The sequence below is a fragment of the Leopardus geoffroyi genome, chromosome C3 (genome assembly GCF_018350155.1).
Source record: "Leopardus geoffroyi isolate Oge1 chromosome C3, O.geoffroyi_Oge1_pat1.0, whole genome shotgun sequence".
NCBI lineage: Eukaryota > Metazoa > Chordata > Mammalia > Carnivora > Felidae > Leopardus > Leopardus geoffroyi.
The window spans coordinates 127,806,946-127,833,619 of record NC_059338.1 but is presented as its reverse complement, the minus strand read 5'-3'; the positions used below and the strand labels follow the sequence as shown (position 1 = coordinate 127,833,619).

At 38.8% G+C, this 26,674-nt stretch overlaps 1 protein-coding gene across 2 annotated transcripts in view; it reads right to left on the bottom strand.

Annotated features, from left to right (window-relative positions):
* The window catches only part of PEX2 (peroxisomal biogenesis factor 2), a 119,470-nt gene that overhangs the window by 26,863 nt on the left and 65,933 nt on the right, over window positions 1-26,674 (bottom strand). The window contains exon 4 of one of the 2 annotated variants that reach the window (XR_006706545.1): window positions 21,447-23,112. The exons of the other annotated variant lie outside the window; for it this stretch is intronic. The gene's annotated coding sequence lies outside the window, so the exon portion shown is untranslated. Of the gene's footprint in view, window positions 1-21,446; window positions 23,113-26,674 lie in introns of those variants that run through there. 2 annotated transcript variants of the gene reach the window in all.

The following is a 26,674-nucleotide window of genomic DNA, read 5'->3' as shown; positions in this document are numbered from 1 at the left end:
AGGCCGGAACCAGATAATGAAGGGCTTTATATATCATGCTAAGGAGTCTGGACTTTATCTTACGGGTTAGCAGAGAGCTATTAAAGACTTTTAAGTAAGGGATTATCATGATCAGATTTCTACTTTCTGGCAGCTACAGTGTGGAAAAGAACTGAAGGAGGACAAAGGCTGGAGACAGAGACCAGTGAGTAAGCCCTGCTTATTCTCGTTCTTTCCCTCTGCCTTGAGATTGATTCCCACATACCAAGACTCCAGACCCATTCTTAGTATGACCTTTATTTCCAAGGACTGCCTCACTGGTCTGGGTTTTTATTTTTTAACACAATGACCATGTGTGTATGTATGTGCTCATGTACACACATGTGCACACACACACACACACACACAAACACAGAGAACACGGTTTTTATTCTGATCCTTCATAAGCAGAGCCAAGACTTGTTGTATCCAGGTCATCCATAAGTCATCTCAAGAAACAATAGTATATATTATTATGTGAATAAAAGACCCCTGTCTGTTGGGAAGACATGGAAGGTCCACGGGATTTGGGTAAGAGATGGGAATAAAATCATGCAAATGTATGAAAATTATAGTCCGGCTGCTTAGATGAATTTAATGTAAACTGTTCTATTTTCTATATCTTGACTGTGTATTTCTCAAAGAATGCGTTGAAAGGTATGCAGAATTCTGAAGGGCAATAGCAGAAAGGAATTGAAGAAGACAGGGAATTTAAAAGTATACACAGACAGTAGATCTTATACAGGAAGTTCCAAGTTAAAAATTTTGTACACTGATTGCCACACATTTGTTTTTTTAGCGTTTGTTTATTTATTTATTATGGGAGAGATCGTGAGTGGCGGAGGGGCAGAGAGAGAGAGGAAGAGAGAGAACCCCAAGCAGGCTTCACTCTGCTAACGCAGAGCCCCATGTGGGCTCAACCTCGTGAGACAAGGACCTGGGCAAAAATCAAAAGACAGATGCTCAACTGAGCCACCCAACACCCCAGCCACATGTTTGTTACAAAAGAGTTAGCTAAGGAAAATGGAAGCTCACTTCCCCCAGAAAAAGAGAAGAGTAAATACATATTAAGTGCAATAAAATATTTGCAAATGATGATTCAAAAGCAAATAAGTTTAAGGGGAGGAGTAACAGAAATTGTCTATGTATCTGGTTCTAACAGTACCAGTGTTTGTAGATTAATAACTGCAAGAGAAAAACTAAATTATGGACAGTCCTTGTTCATAGCTGTGTCTTGGAAGGTAGAGAATAATGTAGCCTAAGTGAATTGCTGAAAGATTTTATACTTAAAGGAGACTAAACTAATACACGTGTGGTCTTTAATGTCAGAAGTATTGTCTTTGGAACATTCTTTCTTTTATCCCCAGGAAAACAAAGTAATATCTGTTGCTTTTTGTCTTCCTCACATTAAAATATGGGAGAGAAGTGGAGATGATCTCATCCAAACAGCGAAGCGGAAAAAGAGAGAACCATCTTATATGTTTTTGAGTCATTAAGATATTGTTGAATATTGCGGATTTGAAATATGACTGTTAATCACAATGGTGCAAGTCTCATTTCAGAGGAAAAGGATGGCATGTGTATATATCTGTGAGATTAATGAGGTTGTACTGTAACAGTCAGTATCAGTAACTCTGTCGGCACCCCCAGGAGGAAGCCCAGGGTCCATTTCTTACCCTGCTGATATATGTTAGGTAGCAAGTAGTTGACCGTATAGGGGAAGCATGAAACCACAGAAAAGAATGTCCAACACTGAAGCTACTGGTGGGCATCGAGGTCAGCAGGCTGATGGAGACAAGACAGCAAGAGTAACTAGATTATGTGTGGTGGTTTAAAGGTACCTCTTCCACTGCTCACATACTGCAAGCTGGATCCCTTTGGGGTCATGCCGTCAGAGTCTGATAACTCTCCTGTTCGCATAAGGTAGAGCGCTCATCCTAATAGTGGCTGCTTCTGAACAGTTGATAAACTTAGTGCTGCTTCCACTCTCTCACCCCAGGAGCTGAGAGATGATAGGTAGAAGCTGCTAGCTTTCAAAGTGCCAGATCTTTGGGCCCGAGACATTTCTTCCTTCCTCTCCTTGTAAGGCCAAGACACTGAGACTTCCAAGTGTCTGTACTAATTACATACAGGCCTCGTATGCCAGAAATGTTTTGAATGTCAAAGATTAACGAGAGAGAAAACTTTTGTGAAAGGAGGGAATTGAGACAGGAGAGGCCCTTCCGAGTCGGCATGGGTTTAAGGGAGAGGTAATCTTGAGGTCTTAGGAACATAAGCAGTACATTTTTTTTTTAAGAGACACTTGGCTCCAATGGGAAAGGATGAAAAAAATATTTCAGGGACTGTGGCACCAGCCACCCAGGAAGGCCCACTGTGATCTGGGTGACAGATGAGCTGTAAGTGGACTGTCTGAGTAAATGAGGGCAAGATGAAGTCATTCCGTATCCGCCTCTTCTAGCCATGTTACCTCTTGTTCTGTTTTAGAGTTCACCATAACTGGAACCCACTGACCATTTTGACCTTTCCTTCCAGATTTGGCATTTAGGGGAATAAATCAGAATTAGCGCTGCCATTAAGCCCAGACATGGTGTCTTTCAGACAAAAGTGAGACCGTTACTGGCAGTTTTAGCACTCGGGACAATATTGCACTGCTAACTTGGAACAGTAAGAATTAATCAGTAGAAGAAACGCTGATGGTCCTGTGGGCAACACCAGTCTCAGCAAATATTTTGACTGTTACTTGTTCAATCAGCTGGGCGGTAGGAGGTGAGGAAGGAGACCAAGATTTGTGTTTTGGTAACTTGCCAGCACGTCGATGTCAGCTAACCTTTTGAGAAACAGAAAGATTTTTTCTAAAAACATTTAGCAGTGGTCAGACTGATGAACATATTTACAGACACTGAAATGATGTAATAATGGCAACAATGTTATTTTTACAGCATTAGGAGGAAAGGAGGACCACTACCAGCTGCCAAGCTCATTGGTCACATTGATCCCTAATAAATCCTGGGTGAGCCTGCCCAATATTAGTCATAGGAGTTAATCCCTTGAATCTGTTAGGACTTAAGACACATTACTTTTAGTTGGGAGTGTAAGAGAAAATATTCTGGCATGTGGTAAGAGGAAGAGTAATTTAGTACACTCTCTTAATGTTTTGAAATGCCGTACTGAAGCAACTTTTTGTGTGCGTGGTGGTGGGGGGCAGGATGAATATCTTGTAGTCTCAAGAGAAAATGGCAATCTCTCATCAGAGAAAAATAGGGGAAGTGAACCCAAGGGAAGAGAAACTTTGTAAAGTTCAGGTTTCTAAGAAAAAAATTTTAAAAACTACACATGTTCTCATTTCCACACACACTGAATTCACATTTGCCTAAGGCTGACAAAGACACAATATCTCCAATGAAGGCACTTTTCTTTTTCTAATATATTTTAAGCAATTGGCCCTAACAACTCTAGTTAGCCCAATATCCTAAACAGGGGGCTAAATTGTGGAGATCTTCACCTCTTTGGAGGTGTTGATGACGGACTTGGTGGTCAGGGGCGCAGGGGTTGAAGTGGGACAGATGCGGGCTCTTTGACTTACCAGCTGCATGAATTGAGTAGGCTCGGAGCCTCATCTGTGACACGGAGGTTAGAGTGTTCTTTCATAGAGTTTTTGTCAAGATTGAGTTATATGACATAGAAGCAATGTCCAATACACCATAGGTGCTTGGTGAGGAATAATTGCTTTTTAAATGACAATTATTGAAATATACTTATTAATTTTGCTTATTCTTTGACCAGTGATACCCAAACTTAGGCCCTACTCTAGACGAATAGGTCATTATTTCTGACCATTGAATATGGTCATTGAATTCATTGAATGTGAACTCTCATTCATCATCCCTTGTGATTCTTAGGATCAGACTAGTTTGGTACATAATTCTTTTGTCCTAAACTAACCAATCGCTTAAGTAATTTGTTAAAGGCAACCCCATGCCTCTACATTCTCTACATCAGCCCTGCAAATTACAAACTACTTCTTTATTTTCTCCTCTATCTGTAAAGATTAGTGATGCTGCACCAGTATGTCAGATAAGCCTCAGCTCTGGTTCTCTCTGACACTGAATTATAATTGGCTCAAAGCACACATCCAGAGGAAAGAATGTCTGAGTCCTTCACAATGAAATTGCTTTTCTTAAACAGGCATTGTGCTGAGACCCAGAAAGGATAGCGTCTACAGAAGCCCCCCAATCATCTGTCAATAATTTAAAAGTCAATTCAGAATTTACCTATTCCAGAAATTGGCACTAATTGCACTTGATTTCAACTACTTACACATTGCTTTCGGAATTTCAACTGTGAATCTATAAAAATAATTGGCTCTTGGTTACATGACAAATGTTCTTAATAATGACAGCTTAGTTTTTCTTTTTAACCAGACTGTATAGTCCCCAAATTTAGGGACCATGTCCTCCATCTATTACATGTGGATGAAGGATATAAGAGAAGTAGAATGTATGGTACCTGCCCTCAAGGAGCACGTGATCCAGCTGAAAAGATACGCTGCTTTGCAACTATTAAGCAACGTTTTGCATATAACTATATATAAATTATAGTGCCCTGGATGCTCCATGAACTCAACAGGTGAAAAAAATATGTTCAGGATTGTCATCAGCTCCTTAAGGAGACACTCATCTGAGTTTCATGTAATGTTTTCTGTTTTGGAGGGCAAAGAAAATCACTACAAATATTTGCAGGAAAGGAAAATGATACTGGCTTTTAAACAACATCTCTGTCTAGAGCTTGTTCCCAAAGTCTGTCCTTTCCTAATACATGAACATATTATGCTCTAGTGTAGCATTTTTCAGCTGTGGCTTGTGATTTCTTACTAGGCCAGGAAATGTATATAGGGGACACGATCATCATTTTTAAAGCATGAAGGAACATAAAAATATCAGAGGCAGTAGGCTTAATAAGAAAATTTTATGAAAATTGTGATCTTCTGTATATGTACCAAGTCACAGTGCAAAATGTATTTCCTACTATGACTTGTAGTTGAAAAGAGTTTGAAGACCAATGCATCTGGTCAACACCAAGAAAACTAAACAGATAGTCCTAGTAAGACTATAGAAGAGCTTGATGCTCGCAACACATTTTTCCACTGAAGAGAATTACCTCACGTTGTGTTAACATTTTCTTTGAGAAGTTCAAAATTAATCATGGAGAACAAAATATCAGTCATGTTACTGCCAAAGCCACACTGAGGTCCTGGCTTAGATGAGCAACCACAGTGGGCTTCCTGATACTTCACACAAGAAGCCTAGGTGTGGGTCCACGATGCCACCCACGATGGCCATCCACGATGACATACATGCCACTTAGTTGCATGCAGAGCTAAATAACTACAGGTCTCATCAGGGTCAGCACTGCTCCAATAAGCTCACCTCATGACAGACTCTCTGGACAAGGAGATCCAAAAGAGAAAGAACTTAGAAGCGTTCCTGCTGCCAAACTCACCAATAAGATACTTCTCACTGCCTTACCAATGGGGTAGAACTAGAGAGAAGTCCAGATGAGTAGTCTAGACAAACGAGGATAACGATGAATAGAGGTATGGAATGTTATTCTCATGGATGGTCCCTCGGAAACATGAAACCATGGAAGTTAAAAGGCAATGAATTCCCCTATGCACACTCTTCTCAGATGGTAATGTTTAAGCTATCACTGCCTTTCCCAACCCACCTGCCATGGCTTAAGAGTCTTACGGGCAGCCTGGGTGAGGCAAATCCTTTGAGGTAAATAAACAATAGCTTATCAGGTAGCCCTTACCTCACCTTAAGAAGCTATGCCACCTCATATGAACTACTCTTTATTTGTGTACCCTTCTAAAACCAAATTATACTTTTGTGTGCAGAAGACTCTGAATTGGGTTAGAATATTAATTAAATTAACTTGAAGGCCCTGTCTATAAAAATTTACTTCTTGAACCACTTTCTATCTTTCAAGATGCCCAGCCACATTATATAATTAGCTCACCTGAGGCTGTACAGTGGTAAATACAAAGTATTCAAAATAACAGAACACCATCATATCAAAATGTCTCAAATTTTAACATAAGTGCCCTTGCTGATTCTCAGGAAGAAATTATCAAAAATTAAATTTCTGGCCTTTTCTAAATAAATCAAAAATTAAAAAAAAATAACTGAATCGAAATAAAATAAAGTTAGCCTTCTCAAGTTCAAGAGAAATGTATTAAATTCCAAGAAGTATCCCTATCACCAAATTTTCATAGTCCAGTCATTCTTAGCCAAAGGCAGTTCACTCTAATATCTGAGTAGAGCAGGGTTTCTTTACTACCTCCATCTTGGGCTGTCTTCTACCAGAATAAAAGTCCATTAGGCCTCAGAATTTGACTTATTTTGACCTTGGTATTATCAATCAGGATTTGATCAGAAAATAGGAGCCACTCCACGTTAGTTTAAAGTGTTATTTATTATATGGAATTAGAAACTTATAAAACCATTTGTAGAGCTGCAGGAGATAAGATCAAAAGGCCGCTTTCAGGAAATTTCCAAGTGTGACTCATAGGAAACTCACCACAAGCAAAGTCAAGTAGGTGGTTCTCAAAAGAACCCCCAGAAGCCCGGGAAGCCACCACTGTTGTCCTGAGCTTCCTGCTTTCAACGACTTCTCTTCTGCTTTCCACTTCACATTAATGCCTCTCACTGTCCAAAGTTAGGGGTCTAAAGATTACCCCAGCACGTGTCCTACACCCAAAGAAGTTTGAAACACAAGCAGATGTCTAGGCCTTTGAGGCCATTATGCAAGTACAACATTTTTCCTAAAGACCAGTAAAAATCTAGACCTTGAGAGAGCTACCAGAAAAAACTCAGTAGCATTCCACAGTCTAGTTGCCAATAAGTGCAGTGCAATTATATGAATTTGTGGCTTGTGAACATGAAGTCAATTGGTAGAACTCTCCCATTCTGCGTTGACTCAGAGATTTATCATACTAGAGGGTAAATGCACCTATGCATTGTGTCCTCTCTCAGGAAACAATACTTACAAAATCACTCCTTTGCTGCAAAATTTAAAATTTCCCATTTTCTTTGGGTCACCTTTCTTTTCTATTATATTCAATTTTCCATTTTGGGTCAAGTTTTTGGCCTCTTTGCATTCAGGAACCCCATGCTGAGCAAGCCATGTCTTCAGTCTAACCACACAGGCTCCTTCCTAGTTTTTTTAGGACATGTTTTTTAGGGCATTTCTTGGTTTACAACAAAACTGAGAGAAAGGTACAGAGATTTCCCATGTACCACCCCTCCTCACACAAGCATAGCCTCCCTGTTATAAACAACACTCACCAGAATGGCACATTTTTTCCCCCAAGGATGAACCTGCATGAACACATCACAACCATCAAAATTCCATTGGTCCTCCTAGAATTTACTCCTGGTGTTGTACTTTCTATGGGTTTGGACAAAAGAGTAATGACATACACAGTATCTATCATTACAAAATCGCAGAGAGTGTTTTCACTGCCCTGTCCATTCTATTTTATGAGTTAGAATTATTACTCCTACTGATACTATAAGGAAGGCTGGTGAATCTGCCTCCTAGATTTCATTTGTTTTGTTTCACCTAGAGAATCACTTCCAGCAGATTCTGGACAAAATTAATGTTGGAGTTTTGAGAGGCTATGTCCCTCAATGCCTAGTCAGGCCCAATAGTTTTGCCACGTGTCCTTCCCTGGGGCCTAGGATTTCCTCAGCTCTTTATCTCATCAAGTCTTGAATAACTCAGAAACTTTAATGTCAACAATAATATTTTCTTCTGCCCTAACTTTTCTGGAGCACTGGGACATGACTCTTGTGTTCTCTTTATCCCCAAATTCATTCCAGGGAGACTGTGTTTTGTTTTCACAATTACTTCAACTTGTCCCTTTCTTTTTCTACCATCTGAAAAGCTCACTCACTTTGCTGGATCTGCCACTTTTCTTTTCAAACATTTATTTTTCTAACACGCTCCTGTGGATTGAGCCTTGCTGCACAGCCACAAGCATGCCTGTCCTGTAGGAAGCATGAATACAATCAACTGCATGTCTGCCGGAAGTAGCACTTTTCAAACGGATGTGTCTACATCCTCCACTGCCACCCCACAATGAATGATCCCACCCAGGATGCATTCTCTCATCAGATGACCTCTAACTTGGCACTGAACTTGAATACAAGATATAGTGCTTGAGTCCAGATTCAGGGACTAAACCACAGGAGTTTGAATTTTAGCTCCTTCACATGCTAGCTATATATTTTTGGGCAAATCATTTAAATTACCATGCCTCAGTTTCCTTATGTGAAATCTGATTATTAGCATTCCTCCCTTGTGAGATTATTGTAAATATTAAATAAACACCGATGTAAAATTCTGAGATTTGTTCACAATATATAGTAATAGGTATGATGTGTTATCTTCCCCATGCCTTCTCTTACTCATATACTTCTCAGGCATTCCACCTCTGAAGATCGAGAATAGCACCTACAATCACTAGAGCACCTTCAGATGTGCTGACTGATGCCTTAAACATCATACTCTAGTCTTCTGCTATATACGTAACCAGCTAATTAACAGCCCAAAGGCAGTGAATATTTGCAGGCTTGGGGATCTGCCTCTCCCTGGTTTTCTGGACCCAGGCTCCTTCTGGGAGAATCACTCAAGTGAGCTACTGTAGTTCTTGCCCCGCTTCCTCTGGTACTTTTCTTTGAACCCCAATCACCCTTTCTGATCAGGTAACATCTGAAATGCTCTTCTCTAATCCCATCTGTAGGGACAACTAAACCTGGGTGCTTTGCCTTTCCTCATCCCTACTTGCCCAGACTGACTTCCACGGTCCCTTTTTCCTGTTCATCTTGGGCTACCCTCTTCTGTAAGACTTTCACATTGCCCTTAAGAAACTCTCTCTCTTCCTTTCTCTTTCATTGTCCCAATGATCACATTCTGATAGTTTTTAAAGCAATCCAGTTCCTCCTTGTTACCTGAAGAAACTTGGTTCCTGAGGACAGAGTTTTCCTGGCACAGACCTATTTTAATTCACCTTCTTAGCTTTGGGTTTGAATAAATTTCATCAGGTTGCTTCTGCACCTCAAGAAAAATGGTCCGTCCCTTATATAATAAGGGCAGCTCTAGCAGGGGGTGGGGACTATTCATGATGTAATCTCTGTCCCGCGGAGTCTGAATCCAAGCATCTGAAGAAGGCAATGGGTTGGGTAGAGATCTTCTGAGACAAACCACGTGAATACAGGTCTTGAGCTTTCCACACTTCAACCCCTAGACACTAAATCCAGATCAGGAAAAAGATTGACTCAGATTTCTACCTATTTCTGTGATGAAGCTCTGTTGCTCAAACAGAACTTAACTGCTTCTGAAATTTAACATCCTAGCCTGAAGGCCTTGATTAAAAAAAAAAAAAAATGCAACGAAGTTAAAATCATTCCACACAACCAGTGCCTAGAGAGCCTGGACAGTGATAGCTGACAAAAGGACTCTCTTTTTCCATGATCTGCTAATCATTTTCTGGGCCTCTCCTGCAATATTAGGCCAATTACCCCTGTGTGATTCAGGGGCAGCAACAAAGACATGCACACTAAAGCATGGACAGCCAGCTTATTGGGGTCTGTCCCAGCTAATAACCAGCTGCACCACTGGAGAAAAACAGCCACATATATGCTGCCTCAGTATACCAGAGTATAATGCTACAAGACCTAAATCTAGAAAGTGCTAAATAATGAAATCTCCTAGCTGTACCATCAGAAGCAAAGATTACCACATGTTATTTTGGTCTGTAAATATCAGTTCAGTCCCTGTGTACATCAAGGTTAATACACTGTATCATTCCTTTCTTCTCTTGAAACTCTCAATAAATAATGTTCTGTAGCCATAGAAAGCAGATGAAGATCAAAATATTAGCTTCTTACTGATAAAACCTGAGCTGAAGGAGATAGCTTAGGTGTGCATTTTCTTAATTCTTCACTATTTATACTTAGTCACATGGTCACAGTGAGCTGGGCTACCACAGGATACCCCTGTAAGAACCTCCTGACCCAAGAAGCTTAGCACACAGAAAGAGCAGACCAGAACACAGATTCTGCCTGGGAAGGCAGCTTGAACGAGAGAAGTTGGAATTACCTTGGTTTCTTCCAACTTGCCAGTCAGAAAATCCCACGAGAAGGCATAAGTCGATGGGGGAGCAAGAAAGGCCAAAGGTATGAGTCTATTAGAAGTTCCCTTCTGGGAATATGAAACCGAATTACCACTTTAGACTTGGCTTTTAAATAATTGCCTGAATATTAAAAAACTAAGAAACTGCATAGCGATTCGTTCACCAAATCCCAAGGACTGTTCTAATATTCTGCCCTGGAAATTAAATGTAAGTAATGTGGCTAAAGGCAGGTTAGTCATTTGTTCAGCAACGTGGTACTTGTAGTGTGGACAATAAAACCACACTGACCATCTAGAGCAAATGTTGATGTTTATTCCTGCCCATCTGTAAGGCTTATCCTACTTTAAAAACCATAGCCTTGTTAACTCAAGTTAGAAAATAGATCCATGGGATTTTTAACAATAGCTTTCCTGCATATTTTAGTAAGAATGCAATTCATATGAAACAGTTCTGAAACTCTTCTTGAAAGTGCTTTGAAAACATAATTTTTATACAGAAGTATGATATTGTTTTCTGTGTGTTTAGAGCTTTATACAGTGGCTTTTGTTCTAATAAACCATATTTATTTGTAAAGGTAGACAAATGGGCACCTGCAGTTTATAAATAGTAATTTTGGAGTGCCTGATCTGCTTGTGAAGATTTTACTGTCCTGGCAGGAGACTGAACCTGATTAGGTTGATGGGCTTCGCTTTTTCTTTATTGTTAGAACACAAATGGAACCCCTGCTTTTTTTGAAATAAGTAAGGAGCATCAATAATCCCAACTACCTAACTCAATTACTATTTTCATGTTTGTATTTTCCCTTCTGGACTCTCCCTCTATTATGTTCTTTCTCAAGAAAATAAATTAGTCTTATGTACCTTTTCTCTAAGAGTATTTATTTCTCAGCTGAAACCATTATAAAATCTGTATTTGAGTTTTATACAAGCTGATTTCAAAATATTTTCCACTCACATATGGCTGGTAGGATCATATATGACTGGTGTGTTTCTTTTTCAGTAAACTTCTCTTCATTCAGGCTGTCTTGTGAATTACTTGGGCTCCTTGGGGACCTCAAATGCTAGCTGTGATTAATGTCCAGTTGAAGCCCTTCTCACATCATCCCTTTCGTCTTCATGGGAGAGTACTTGAAAAGGTACATAAACATCCCTACCATGTAGGAGTCATTCCCCAAAATACCATTACCTAGCACTGAGCTTTACAATTAACCAACTTAGGTCAAAACGTCAAGGTTAATTTCATTTGTACCATACAATTATTCTTTAATAAATAAAACTAAGTTTCACTTGAGGATTTCCTTTAAGTGAAATGTTGGGTAGATAAAATGGATCCAAAATCTTAATCACCTTTATGTGCCCAGACCAGATTCCTTTTCCCCGGGACCTTTACTGTAAGACAAGTCACAAACAAGGTGATTTTGTTAAAAGGGACTAGTGTCCGCTCAAAGGCACATACCAGTTCAAAATGAAAATACCTAAACCACATCTTCTGGGTTCCTTGTGGTTTTCAAAGTAATCTCAGAGGTATCTGTAAATCAAATAATAATGAGGGGGAAAGGATGTGTGGGGGTGGGGAGACAGAGAGAATGACAGTTTTTACTTTTAGGTTAGCAGCTTAGAGGTGCTACTCCCTCAAGACCCTAGAAACCTCTCTTTTCCTAGTTAAGAAAGTTGGCAAAATAGCTTCTGTGTAAATTCTACCCTCACACTCTGACCAGTCCCGCATTAGTCTTACCATTCTGTGAAGTGGTTGACGGATGCCGTTATGCTGTTCTACCTGACCCACTATTGGAATAAATTATCATCACGGTCCTGTTAGCAGACCCAGGACAAGATAGTGCTATGACAGGTATAACACAGGAATAATGTAGACCCAGATGTAAATAATTAAAGTTGTAATTCAAGCACAGCTTACCAGTGACATCATTTATCAATGCCACTAGAATCCTTCAATGAAATTACAGCTTTATATGTAGAATTTAGATGTACACCATTCGTTGCAATACATGAAGAATGTTCCTATTAAATGTAGGTGCTAGATGCATTAACATTAAGGGGAAGGACTTGATTCAAATAACTGAGCTCTGTTCTCTTTTCTCCTTCTGCCAAAGTGAACCCATTTATTGCTTACTTTTAGACTCAATGAATATAACCTTAGTTTAAAAATGATTGTAGTCTTTTTACAGGGAAGTTCAGAGAACAAAAAGCAAGGTTAAAAAGGTGAAGAGGCCAAGTGTTGGTCACGGATGAGTTAGTGAGCAGAAAAATAAAAACTGACGTCAGGTTCCTAGTACACATCAGAAGCTACCTTTACTTGCATCTGTATTTTTGTCAAGAGTTACATCTTACTGGATTGGGGAAAATGTCGAAGGAGAACCTGGTGCTCTGTTAACAGATATTTTAAAGTGAGTAAATTTTAAGAATGCAATGTAAATTATGTTAGAATATGGCTATTTCAAAATGGCCTTATTTCATGTACATTAGGGGAAAAAAAAGAGAGGTTGGAAAACAAATTATTCTAGAGTGGAGGGGTAGGGTCTATGCTTGTCAATTTTCACTAAGGTTTATAACTCTGAGGTGCCCATCCATAGACTGTTTCAATAGAAATCGATCTTGAAAAAGTGCAAAAGTAATCCACACTCTTTCAGTCTATTTTCCTCTCTCTTTATTTATTCCTTTGCCTCTTGACTTCTCAAAAAATAGTATCATAGGGGCACCTGGGTGGCTCAGTCAGTTGAGCGTCCAACTTCGGCTCAGGTCATGATCTCGCAGTTCGTGAGTTGGAGCCCCGCATCGGACTCTGTGCTGACAGTTCAGAGCCTGGAGCCTGCTTCAGATTCTGTGTCTCCTTCTCTCTCTGCCCCTTCCCCGCTCATGCTCTGTCTCTCTCTGTTTCTCAAAAATGAATAAATGTTAAAAAAAAAAACCTTAAAAACAAAAAGAGTATCGTAGGCATATCTCATGCAGGGATAAACAACATATGTTTATGGAGATTTTAAGACAACATTAAATTAGTATGAAATATATACTACTCTCTAAAATTTTCTGAGGGACAATTTAATATTAAAAGCTTTAAAATATGCACAGCTTTGGCTTTTCAGAAATTCTACTTCTAGGGGAGCCTGGATGGCTCAGTCGGTTAAGCATCCAACTCTTGGTTTCCATGCAGGTCGTGATCTTATGGTTTCATGAGATCAAGCCCTCCATCGGGCTCTGGAATTCTCTCTCTCCTTCTCTTTCTCTATCCCTCCTCTGCTCATGCTGTCTCTCTCTCAAAAATAAATTAATTAAATAAATAAAAAAAAGAAAAAGAAAAAGAAATTCTACTTTTAGAGATCTATCCCAAAGCTAACGTGCACACAAATGTTGGTCATTTGTAGCAGCTTTTGAAAATGTATATATAAAAATAAAAACTGAGAAAATATAAATAGCTGATGATAAAAAGTTGGTTCTTTAGGTTATGACAAACCCACCCACAGAACCATGTGCAATCCTACATGATTGTACCATAAATGCAGAAAAGTATCTAATGACATGAGACAATCTTTGTAATGTATGCAGCAATGAGAAGCAGGTTACAAACAGTTTGTGCAGTAAGACCGTACCTTAGTCTGTTTGGGCTGCGATAGCAAAATGCCATTAACTGGCTGGCTAAAGTAACAAATATTTATTTCTCACAGTTCTGGTAGCTGGGAAGTCCAAGAGTCAGGCACCACGAGATCCAGTGTCTGATGAGGACTTGCATCCTTGGTCACAGCTGTCTTCGTGCTGTGCCTTCACATGGCAGAAATCTGAGAAGCCTCTCTGGGGTTTCTTTCATAAGAGCACTAGTCCCATGGAGCCCTTGTGACCTAAGTGCCTCCCAAAGGACCCACCTCCTCATACCATCACACTAAGAATTAGATTGAAACCTATGAATTTGGGGGGAACACAAACAGATTGTAATTCTGCAAAAGAAGCTACTCACTTAATATACAATTTTATATACACAGAAAGGACTTCAGAAAAATTGCCCTTAAATTTAGAGATTATGAGGAATTACATAATAACTATCCTATTGAACAATGTTCTCTGTGCCAGGCAGTCTTCTAAATGTGCATGCACTATTTAATTTAATGTAATACTTTTTAAATGTTTATTTATTTTTGAGAGAGAGAGAGAGAGAGGGTGTGCACGAGTGGGAGGAGGAGGGGAGAGAGAGGGAGACAGAAAATCTGAAGCAGGCTCTGAACCGACAGCAGAGAACTGGGCGCAGGGCTGGAACTCACAAACCGCAAGATCATGACCTGGGCCAAAGTCGGACGCTTAACCGACTGAACCACCCAGGTGCCCTAATTTAATGTAATCCTTAAAACAACCAGGAAGATTGGCATTTGTCCCACTTAGAAGATAAACTGAGGTACACAGAAATTCAGATGTCTGCTCAAGCTAACAGTGGTAGACACGGGGTGGCACCTTAGCAGTCTTTGCAGAGAATACATTTTTAATTACGATGTTATAGTAACATCCCAATTTTTATTCATTTAGGTTTTATACCTTTGTCCAAATATTCCAGAGTAAATATGCATTATTTTATAACCAGGAAAATTATCTAATTCTCTAATAAATCTTATTTTAAAAATTATATTAGATACTATAAAGGAAAAGAGAAAAGCTCCTAAGTAGTATAGGATAATATTTCTATTTTAAGAAATAGATGTTCTGAAACCAAACCAATGGATTGGAGTTTCCTTAAATTTTCTTTTGAGTTATAATAAAACCACATCACTGCTGAAATAACAAATGACAGCATTTCTGCCTTACTCATCACCTTTTTATTTATTTTTTATATAGATGACCAACCCCTCCAAGAAACATGATGTTTCAGTAATAGGACTGTGTCTGTGCTTGGGTTTCAATCTTTTCCCTTTATTTCTCCTTTGCAAAGAAGCCCAAACACCTCATACAGACACATGACAACTTGTTCTCCTTATAAACAAGGAGAGAACAGAGCACAGAAAACAGCACCATTGTAGAATTAAACTTATCGTCTTTCTTTCAAAAAGAATTGGTCACAATTTGCTTTGTTGGAGCAATCTGTCCCTTGTTGCAGATTTATATTGCTCTGTGGGACTGAGTTAGAAAAACATTATTATTATTAGCAGTAGTAATACTTGGCAGCCAGTCAGCACATTTCATCAAAGACTCCAAGAGCTTAGCCATCAATCAAACTTGCCTTGGTGTGCTCCTGGGAGGAGGTGATATTATTTCTGTTTGGAACAGAGGTTAAGTGACTTGCCCAAGGCCTTGAAGCTAGTGAGATTCAGAGCTGGGAATTAAACCCTGGAGACTTGACACCCAGCATCCCACTCTCCTTCCTAGAGCACATTCCCTCTGCCTGTCTGAAAGATGTAGGGATAAAGAAAGCATCTAATAGAAAAATGTCCTGCTCCCCAGCATGTGTTCTTATGCTCAAGCTCTTCTGGCATTAAATTAGAAAAGCACAAGTAATTTCCTTCAGAATGTGAGCTGGTACTTTTCAATTCTGACACTTGTTCCATTCATTCCTTCATCGAATATTTGTTTAGTGCTACCATGTGTTAGTAACAATTCCATTCTTGCAAGCGATACAGCCATGACCCACAGGGAGTTTTCAGTCTAATGGAAATAAAGACTAATAAACAGACCATTGTGATACTGAGCTATGTTGCTTACTGTTTGCAACTGTGCCATGGTGCACATTTAAGATCTAGATTCTTTAGCCATACGTTGTAGATTTTAATGATGGCAACATCTGTATCACAGCAGTCTAAAGCCATATACTATATATATAGATATATAGATATATATGTGTGTGTGTGTGTATAGTATATGTATAGTTTGTGTCTATCTATATAAATATATATAATTTGGTGCTTTAATTTTAAATAAAGTATAAATAGGAGATAATCACTCTATATCATTTTTTAGAAGTTGAGAGGATAGTTACTAAGAAAAATTAGACTTAGAACATGACTCCTGAGGGACAAAGTTATTTTTTGTTGTTTCCTTTTGCTGTAATAAAAAATAACTATTAGATCTAAAAATCTGTTGTTGGATTTTAGTTCAATACTGTTTCTCAGAAGAAATAATAGTGTGTGGTGGTTGAAATGTTCTGTGTCCTCATTGGGGGGATGGTTTCATAGGTGTATACATTGTCAAAATTCATCAAATCAAAATTCATCAAATCAAAATTCATTCCACATAAAATGTTCAATGCATTGTATTAGATATGAAATTTATCTTAATGCTTATTTACTTATTTTTTTAAGCTTATTTATTTATTTTGAAAGAGAGAGAGAGAGAGAGACCTCTGAAGGGGCAGAGAGAGAGGGAAAGAGAGAGATTCCCAAGAAGGCTCCACACCATCAGCACAGAGCCCGATGCAGGGCTTGAACTCACGAACTGTGAGATCATGACCTGAGCCAAAATCAAGAATCGGTCGCTTAACTGACTGAGCCACCCAGGCGCCCCTATCTTAAAGTTTGTTGAAAAAAAAATCTTTCATAAATGTAGCACACAGGAAATATAAATTTTTAAAAATTAATTACTGAATCTAATTTCTTTTATTTTTATTTTTTATTAAATGTTTAATTTTAATTCCAGTACAGTTAACATACAGTGTTATATTAGTTTCAGGTGATTCAACAATTCCATATAACACCCAGTGCTCATCACAAGTACACTCCTTAATTCCTGTCACCTATTTCACCCATCTGGCCCCCATCTCCCCTTTGGTAACGATCAGTTTGTTCTTTATAGTTAAGAGTCCGTTTCTCGGTTTGTCTCTCTTTTTCTTTGTTTTGTTTCTTAAATGCCACACAAGTGAAACCATATGGTATTTGTCTTTCTCTGACTGACTTATTTCACTTAGCATTATACTCTCTAGCTTCATCCATGTTGCTGCAAATGGCAAGGTTTCATTCTTTTTTTTATGGCTGAATAATATTCCATTGGAATACCACATTGACTTTATGCTTTTTGCCATAGGATGAATTTAAGAGTTAATATAATTGAAGATTGACTCTTGTCCTCTGTCCCTGATCTCAAAGAGGGAAGGAGGAATGGGCTCAAGTTATATCTTTTTAACATCTTCTTTTGTATGTGGGTATGAAAGATAGGGAAAACCTCTCATGATGACATATGGAACTTCTCAGTTCATTGTATTGGCTTACATTATAATTTTCACTATCTTTATTCTTCTATTTTCTTTTCTGACAGATGAACCCCAAACTATTTTTATTAACCTTTCTTTTATGTAACTTATTGTTTTATATGATTGCATTTTATACACCCCACTGATTGTTTATTGTGTTTTTTTTTTAAGGTTTTTACTATGCTCTCTTTTATCACTCTGGAATAAAATTAATCTTAGTCATTTTAGGGTTTCTTTATTCCTTGGTGTTGTGAATACTAAATTCTGGGAAGCTTCTTTACATCACTGTCAAAGCATGGAGAAGGGTAATTGCTGGCACCTACTGAGATGCCCTCATTCTTGGTACCTTGTTTGTTCTTGTTGCATTGTCCTTTAAAAAAAAAAGCTTATTTTTTTTATTTTGAGAGAGAGAGAGAGAGAGAGAGAGAGAGAGAACATGTGTGCCTGAGCAGGGAAGTAGCAGAGAGAGGGAGAGAGAGAATCCCAATTAGGCTCTGCATTGTCAGCACAGAGCCTGATATGGGCTCGATCCCACAAACCATGGGATCATGACCTGAGCTGAAACCAAGAGTTGGGTATTTAACCAACTGAGCCACCCAGGCACCACTGTCCTTGATTTTTGACTGCAAGATTCCTTCAGCTCTTTTACCCAGCTGAAGCCCCTAACTCTTTCCCTGGTGTGGGAAACTCAGCAGGACTACCTTTAGACTTTACTGCCTCCAAGATATTCTTTGGCCACATTGGGAGTATTATATACTGTTCTTATATAATGCTAAGCATCCGGTAAACTATGTGAGGCTACTTTGAGTGCATAGGCTTAGACTTATGCCACAAATTAAATCCCTGTAGTAGCTAGATGGGTATAGAGGTAGCTGGGGTAGGTGGATAGTGGGGACCTGGAGATCAACTTGTCCTGTTAGAAACGGAGGCTGTTTTGGGTTCTAGTGGAATGCTTCTATGCACAAATGTGGACTGATGTCCACAGATTTTCTGAGTTTTCAAGAAAATGGACATAAGGTTTTAATGTGAAACTTCCCAGCAGGAGGCAACATCTAGCCTGTGGACAGCCATAATCGTTTTATATTGCTGTCAGAAGAAGTTATCTCAAACTCAGTGGCATAAAACAGTACGAATATATTATCTCACAATTCAGCAGGTGAGAAGGCTGCCATAGATTTCACTAGGCTAAACTCAATGTGTTGACAGACTATGCACATTTCTGAAGATTCTCAGGGTGATTCTGTTTCCTTGCTTTTTCCAGCTTCTCATGATCACCCACATACATTGGCTCATGGCCCCCTTTCTCTGTCTTCAAAGCCAGCAGTGTCATACCTCTCTGTCCCCTTCTCTATTGTCATGGCTCTCTCTGACTACAGCTGGGAAAGGCTTCCCATGTTTAAAATTTTTTTTAACGTTTATTTATTTTTGAGAGAGACAGAGACAGAATGCAAGTGGGTTAGGGGCAGAGAGAGGGGGAGACACAGAATTGGAAGCAGGCTCCAGGCTCTGAGCTGTTAGCACAGAGCCCAACGCGGGGCTCGAACTCACGAGCTGTGAGATCATGACCTGAGCCGAAGTAGGACACTCAACCGACTGAGCCACCCAGGTGCCCCAAGGCTTCCCATGTTTAAAGATTCATGTGATTAGATTGGACACATGTGGATTATCCAGGATAATCTCCCCAACTCGAGGCCCTTAACTTTAATTAAAATTAAATTTCCTTTTGCCATGTAAATTAACATATTGCCAGATTCCAAGGATTAGGATTGTGGCCTTAGTGGGATGGGGGGAGGGGGAGTCATTATTCTGCCCACCACAGGTGTCAATTGTGACCTCTGACCTAACTATTCTATAAAGTCTTCTCTACCTTTGGATTCTTTGCACTCCTTAGAAAAAAGGCTATTGGTCTTCTTATGCTTTCTAGTTTTCCTGGCCTTACCAAGCTGCTGTCACTCCTGCTCCAATGAAGTTTTGTGTGGAGCAGCTGGGAAGGCTCAGGCTCCTTAGTCTTGAACCTCTAGGTGCCCATTGTTTTCTTGTTGACCCTCTCCCATATGGGGAGGGGGGGCGGTGGTCTTGGGAGCAGGGCAGAAGTCTTACTCTGGCTTCATCTGAGTGCTCTAAATCCCTAGTGAACTCAGGGCTAGGCTTTTGAAAGCTCATTTCAAAGTCACAATTTGTTTTGCCTGAAGGCTATGGATGTTATAGGGCAGCAAGGTTTGGCTGCCCTGATGAAAAGATCATCAAGCAACAGAAAATACTAAGGGGACGAATTAGTTAAAATTTGAATATTTTGTAAAGAATTTTATTTGCCTGTATTTTCTTTAAGTGTGAGATTTGTGCGTGTGCGTTCATTAATAAGTAGACAACACTTAACTTTTGAAGATGAGATTAAAAAAAACAAGTAGCAAATAGGTGCCTTGACATTCCTTTGTTTTAATTGTAAAAGACGTAGTTTATATACAATTTTCTGTTCTGCTTGAATAAAATAATTATCACAAGTCAATAATAATATGTGAAGTTTATTTTCCCATAATTTATGCTATTATGTAAGCTTAAAGTCTCATAGAAAATAATAAATTCATCACCTTAATTCCTTAGAACAGGATAATTTTAAATAAATGAATATTATTTTCTTATTTCCTTTTAATATTGGAAGCTCTATTTGCAATACTTTCCAATTCCAATTTGCTGGAAGTCAATATTATTACTAACATTACCTTTAGGATAGTTAGTGATTACAGGACAAGATTCAATATTTTATTTCAACTGCAGTTACTTATGAGTGTGTGAAAAGAAGCATTCGACCTCATTAATAATTAAAAGAGGCAAATTAGAACAAGGGCATATCATTTTTCACTTGTTTGATAAAGAGTTTTCAGAAGATAATAAAATCTCAAATGTCAATTGTGTAAAATATTAGAAAATTATTTATTTTGGATGTCATTATGACAATAAATATTATAAAAGTTTCAAAATGTATGTATTGTTTGAGGGTCAAGTCGGTCCCCAAACACATAACAGCTCAAACATCATGGAGCTTCATTTCTCTTACATGATACCTTGTTGAGTCAGTGATCATGTGAATAGTGCCCTTCTCTACAGAGTTGTGCAATACTCAGGCTAACAGAAGCCCTGCCAACTTTAAATACACGGCTTCCAACCTTATCATAAGGGTTATTGTCACTCCAAACAACTGAAAAGGAAAAATGAATGCAGAACTATGCATAAGAGGTTTATATTGGGCATTATTGCTCTGACAATCATGCACTGAAACTCATCCTCATGATCACATACAAGTGCAACGCAGGCAGGGAAGTGTAGCCTGGCTGTGTCCAAGACGAGAAGGAGAAGATGGATATTGATGAGCATGTCAAATTCTCTGCTACATTATGTATAATGATGTTCGATCCAGGATTTTTACATTTAGCCTAAGAAAACATAAAGTTTGTACTCAAACATTGAATTATAAAGTTGCTTATTAAAGCAATGTTTATAATGGTGAACAATTGGGTACTATTTAAAGATTCAGTAATAAATAGTGCACTGATTAAAAATACATGATGGCATATATATCATCAGAGAGAAAGAATGGAATATTGTCCAAGAACAACTAGAGCATCAAACAATGCTATATTTAACTATTCATAAAGAAAGCTATGTGTGGTATATCATTAATTTTAAGAACCAGATTATGAATAGTATATAGAGTTTGAGCTAGTTTTCATAACAACATACACTGATGGGTGAAAAGCATCCTGGAATAATATTCACCAAGGCTATTGTAGTAGTTACCTCTAGGGTTGCGGGACAATAGGTGCTTTTATTTCCTTTGCTTTGCATATTTTCTCCTCCTCCTCCTCCTCCTCCTCCTCCTCCTCCTTCTCCTTCTTCTTTCTTCTCCTTTTCCTCCTCCTTCTTCTTTCTCCTTCTCCTTGTTCTTCCTCTTCTTCTTTTTATTTCTTTAAAATCACCCTATATTTTGTGGTCTTTTAGATTAAAAATTAAAGTCAGCTCTGCTGTAAAAAATATCTAGGCACATCTTGCAATACAAAAGTGATCTCTTTTTACGCATTATTTTCATCATTACTTTCATTTGTTTTGCATAGGTTACAAAGATGACTTAACCTGAGAATTGTATCCACAGATGGATTACCTGTTCCAAGCCGCTCTGCATGTGAACACTGCCTTGAACTACCTAGGCAACACTTGTGCATGACAGGGGCTACATCGCCACGATTTTCTTCTTGCAACAGTGGCTTAAAATACTTCAAAACTGTTCTTTTGACTTAGGTTAACTTGTTCATACGATCAAAAGCAGAGTGTGTCTTCTGTGAGGAGCTGAAATGATTAGAAATCTCTTAGATTATGGACGGCATACCCCTCCTTGTTTTCCAGTGCAATATTGTGCAACATAGCATGTGAAGAAACAAGGACACACCGGGAAGGCTGCTTATCGTGGAAGAATGAGACACCTCGCTGTGACCTTCCCTTTGCTTCTAGGGATTTGCAAGCTTTTGTAAGTGTAGAATATAACTAATTTCACAGTAAATTCTCAATTAAATGTTTGTTGGTTTATTATTGAAGTGTCCCAGGCTTTAATTTTCATTACCAGCATGGTCGTTTGTCCAGAAGTCTCATTTGGTAAATCAGAGGAGAGTCCTTATTTAATGTTTTCAATTACTTCCTCGGAAAAACTGCTCTAGAGCACAAATATATATTTATAACTGAAAACATTAGCAATTTAAAAATCATAAGCCTTGGATAGCAATAGCTTAAATAGCCATTGAGGATCTATTAACATTAAATCATTATCCTATCTGCAAAGAACAATTCCCTGCTAAGTTATAAAGATCAGCAAATGCGGCTTTGGTGGAGTGATGTTCTATAGTAAATCTCCCTGAGGCTTTATGGGGCCTCCAGGCTGCACTCTGCACAAGGGCTCAGGGCTAAGGGGCTGTATCAGGGCAGAGATCCAGACTTTCTTCACTTTGCCAAGCTGTGCATCCTTGTGTGACGCTGTGTCTGTCTAAGCCCTTGAAGGAGAACCATCCTTAGTTAGCACAGAGGCTCTTTATTTTTTGCTGTCCTGGGTGTTACGTAAGTGGGAAGCTGCAATACACCTTACCAAGCTCTTTTCACAGTTAGAATCAAACGACTTTTCAGTACAGCACTGAAGATTAGGATTAACATGAACCACTTAGTGACTTGGCCAGAGTGTTCATTCATTCAGTCATTTCATTCATTCACCCATCCATCCACTTATCCATCTATTCATTCAACACATTTGGACTAGTTTCTTATTATATGCCAGTCATTATACTAAACTCAAGAGATGCAAAAGTGAACACATTGACCCCACCTTTGAGGAATTTACAATTTTCAATTTACAGTCATTTTTCAAATGATAATTCACAGGTAATAGAAGTATGGACAAAGCATGTTCGTGAGAAATTACTTGCTTCACAATGTCTATATGACAGGTCAAGTTCTCTGGGGTCAAGCACCGGGCATTGTCCTAACCGAGTTCTGAGGTTTTTGGAGCACAATTGTGAGTAAGAAAACTCCCAGGTTTAAACAGTCTGTAAATGATGTCCCTGGGCCCTTTGTAACCCTTTACCCCCAACATGCTCACCTCTGTTTTATTTAGCTTGAAACTCAGCCAGTCAGCTTTCATGTGAGTCCTTAGCTCAGCCAGGCACTGAGTAAGCTCTAAAGCTGCACTGTCAGAATAGATGAAAAGAAGATGTAATGCAGAGTATCACTAGTGTTGTGATGATATTCCAATATTGGCATTAAAAGACCATAAATATTTTTAATCAGAATTCATAAATTCCTTGTGTCCAGCCTGATTTTTACAGGAATACCCAAAGAAATTTGGTAGAACTATCTAACAGAATCAGTGGAAGAAGATGGATTGATCTTGGCTGGAAAGAGTTGAAATAAAAACTATGAGCTAACATAGGTCACGTATTTCTGGGCATTTTTTTGTGTGTGTAGGTATATATGATTCTATAAAACTGAATTTGATGAACTCTTTTTAAAGTGACTTCTAAAGAATGATATGCTTTCTTGTACAAAATAGAAAGTATCCTCTTTTTTCTCCCTTAGACATGAGTATAAGAAGTAAAACAGAATGCTGAAATATTCTAGTTAAAATTCACGATGTCAGAGATTCAGCTTCATCGCTATTATGCTAGAGCAGCATGGTACCTGAGAACAATGGAACTGGAATGAACTCTTCCAGGCACGATCTGCTTTTTTGAGCATGGCACTATTCTTAGCACTAATTTCCCTGATTGACAGCAGTATCGGCAGTGGGGAGGAGTTTATGGGTATCATTAATGACAAACAGTGAAAGCTTTTAGCTATTTTCTCTTTGTAAGAAACATTATGCCTTTCAAATTAATAAGGTTTGAGGACCTTTCCTAAGATGAGATTCATAGAACTTAAAATGGAAATCTAACATGCATCATTACGCCAGCTATGATCTGTTACTTCATCTATGATCGGTTACTCAGACAAAGCTCTCCTTGATATTGGTGGCACTGGGTCTGAATCAAACACTGCACTCAATCCGATGCTTAGCAAATGAGATTGTTGTTACAAATAGACAGAAATGATGTACTGAAATTCCAGGAGATTACATTAATGTTACCATAAATGGAAAATCAAATTGTCATTGTCCTAGAGGAGTAGAGAAGAAAAAAAAAAAACTATTTATACCAGACACATCATAAAATTAAGTTACTTCACAGAAAATATGAATTACTTGAGTCCCAAGAGGAAACCATTAAATCTAGGCATTTGCAAAGACAGTTTTGACTATAACAGAAACTAAATGAACTCAGGATCTGGTTGGACCATCACACAAAAGTAGAGCTGCTAAATAGACCTCTGCAATGACGGAGCAGCCCATTTCGGAGATGTCAAGGACTTTTCACTGCAGAAAATTTGGTGACAAAGGGAAAGAATAAGGGATGGAAGAGGAGGTTCCAGGAACACCTGTGCTAAGGTCCATTTCCCACTGCCTAAGTCCAGTCCTGACTACTTCTGCCGTTTGAGAAGGCTCAAAGCCCAAGACTTTGACAAGGAAATAGACTGAAAAATTAAACCTACATGTAAACTATTTACAGGTTTGCTAGCCTGGAGAAATAGGACGGGAAACAAACAGCAGCAGCAGCAAGTTCAAAAGTGGCTGTATATCTCAAGCGGGAAGTCTAAGGCTCACATGAGGCATAGTATACTACGATCACCTTTAGAACTAAGAAGTTATACACACATGTACAGAGAGAGAAAGAAAGAATGGCTTTCATTAGTTCTTTCAGCTTGTTGAAGAAAAATTGTAGCAGAGAATTGACACCCATGGAAAGGCCTATGACTGAGGAAAAGCTTTATTGATATTCTCTGGTTTGTTACTGTAAGTGTTTAAACCATTAGCAGCTTTGCTGAAGTAAAGAGGGTTGTGTTCCAAACAGACAAATAGGGTGAGAGTAAAACTCAGATAGGGGCTCTTTCTTTAGTCTCAGGCAGATCCCTCAGAATTGACAAAGGTCAATTTCATCTTTCTAACATAGCTCATTGGAAAACTATCCAACCTCCCTCAATGGAATTCCTAATAGCTAGGGATACTCATGCCATTTTCAGGGGTCATCTGATACTGGGGGGGAAAGCAAGTGTCTGTTCACTTCCAAGAGTGGTCTGGCAATGCTTTAGGTGTTAGTCTCAACCCTAGCAGCATTGTCTTACTGTCACTGGGCATTTTGCACTCTATATTTTCGTGTGTTTGCAGAGGCAAGTTTCAAAATGGTATAGCAGTTCCCTACTGAGTTATTATCAAATGTTGGAAGCTCTTTCTACATGTAAATATATTCTGAGATTCAGCTGAGCCAGTTACTTTTTGTCTATACTTTCACTCATTGAACGAAATTTTGAGAAAAAATGCTATGGTGGACAGTGTGTTTAATAAGGGATTAGAAAAAAACTCTATTGCCTAATCTTCAAGGATGTAACAATCTAACAGAAGAAGCAGATAAAGAAATAAACATCACCATGTAATGTGACCAGAGCTATAAAGGGTCACATGAAGTACTACCAGAGTACCAAGGGTGGGAGTAACAGCCTTGATCTGAGGAAGTTGGAGGAAAATGCACAGGGGAAGCGGCATTGACACTTGAAGTGTCAGCTGCACTGACATTTGAAGAAAGAAGTGGATGGAGTTGACTCTACGGGAGCAATGTGAAAGATGCTCTTATATGAGGTTAAAGGAAGAGCAAGGTCCCAGGAGAATGAAAACACAGTGTGTTTACAATAATTAGAGATTTTAAATGTGTGAAATGGAGAGTGACAAAGAAGAGGTTGAAAAAGTAGGTTGGGTCCTGAGCTTAAATGAGCTTTTAAAAAAATTATCTAATCTATCTATCTATCTATCTATCTATCTATGAGAGACAAAGACTGCGTGCATGTGCATGTGTGAGCAGGGGAGAGGCACAGGGAAAGCGAGAGAGAAAATCCCAAGCAGGCTCCATGCTGTCAGTGCAGAGCCCAATGCAGGGCTTGATTCCATGAAATGTGAGATAATGACCTGAGCCAAAATCAAGAGTTGGACACTTAACTGACTGAGCCACCCTGGCACCTCTTAAATGCTCTTTGAATGTAATTCTAATGCAGAGTCTCAACCTATTAGCTCATTGTGGAATCAACTGAGTGACTCACCTTCCCCAGACTTTCTCTCGCAGTTATATTATTTCCTCCAAAACATAATTTTTGTACCATTCTTCTGTATCATCTATCAATATATATACATGCACCAACATTTACTCTCTTTAAATAAAAATCTTTTCTTAATGCTAGGGTTTTCCCTACTTATCCCTCTGAGTTACTGTCTATATTTGTCCATAGTTAAACTTACACTTACAGATATTTATAAAAAATACTTTTTAAAATATTTTCATCTTTACCAGCTGTGATGATTAATTTTATGTGTCAATTTGACTAAGCCACAGGGTGTCCAAATATTTGGTCAAACATTATTCTTGGTGTGTACATGAGGTTTCTGGATGGGATTAACATTTGAGTGGCTAGACTGTCTAAAGCAGAGTGCCTTGCATAAGGTGGGTGGGCCTCATCTAGTCAGTTGAAGGCCTGGATAGAACAAAAAACCTGACCGTCCTGTAAGTAAGAAAAAACTCTTGCTTGACTGCCTTTGAGCAGGGAAATCAGCTTTTCCCTGCCTTCATATTCTAACAGAAACATCAGTTCTTCCAGGGTCTCAAGTCATCTGGC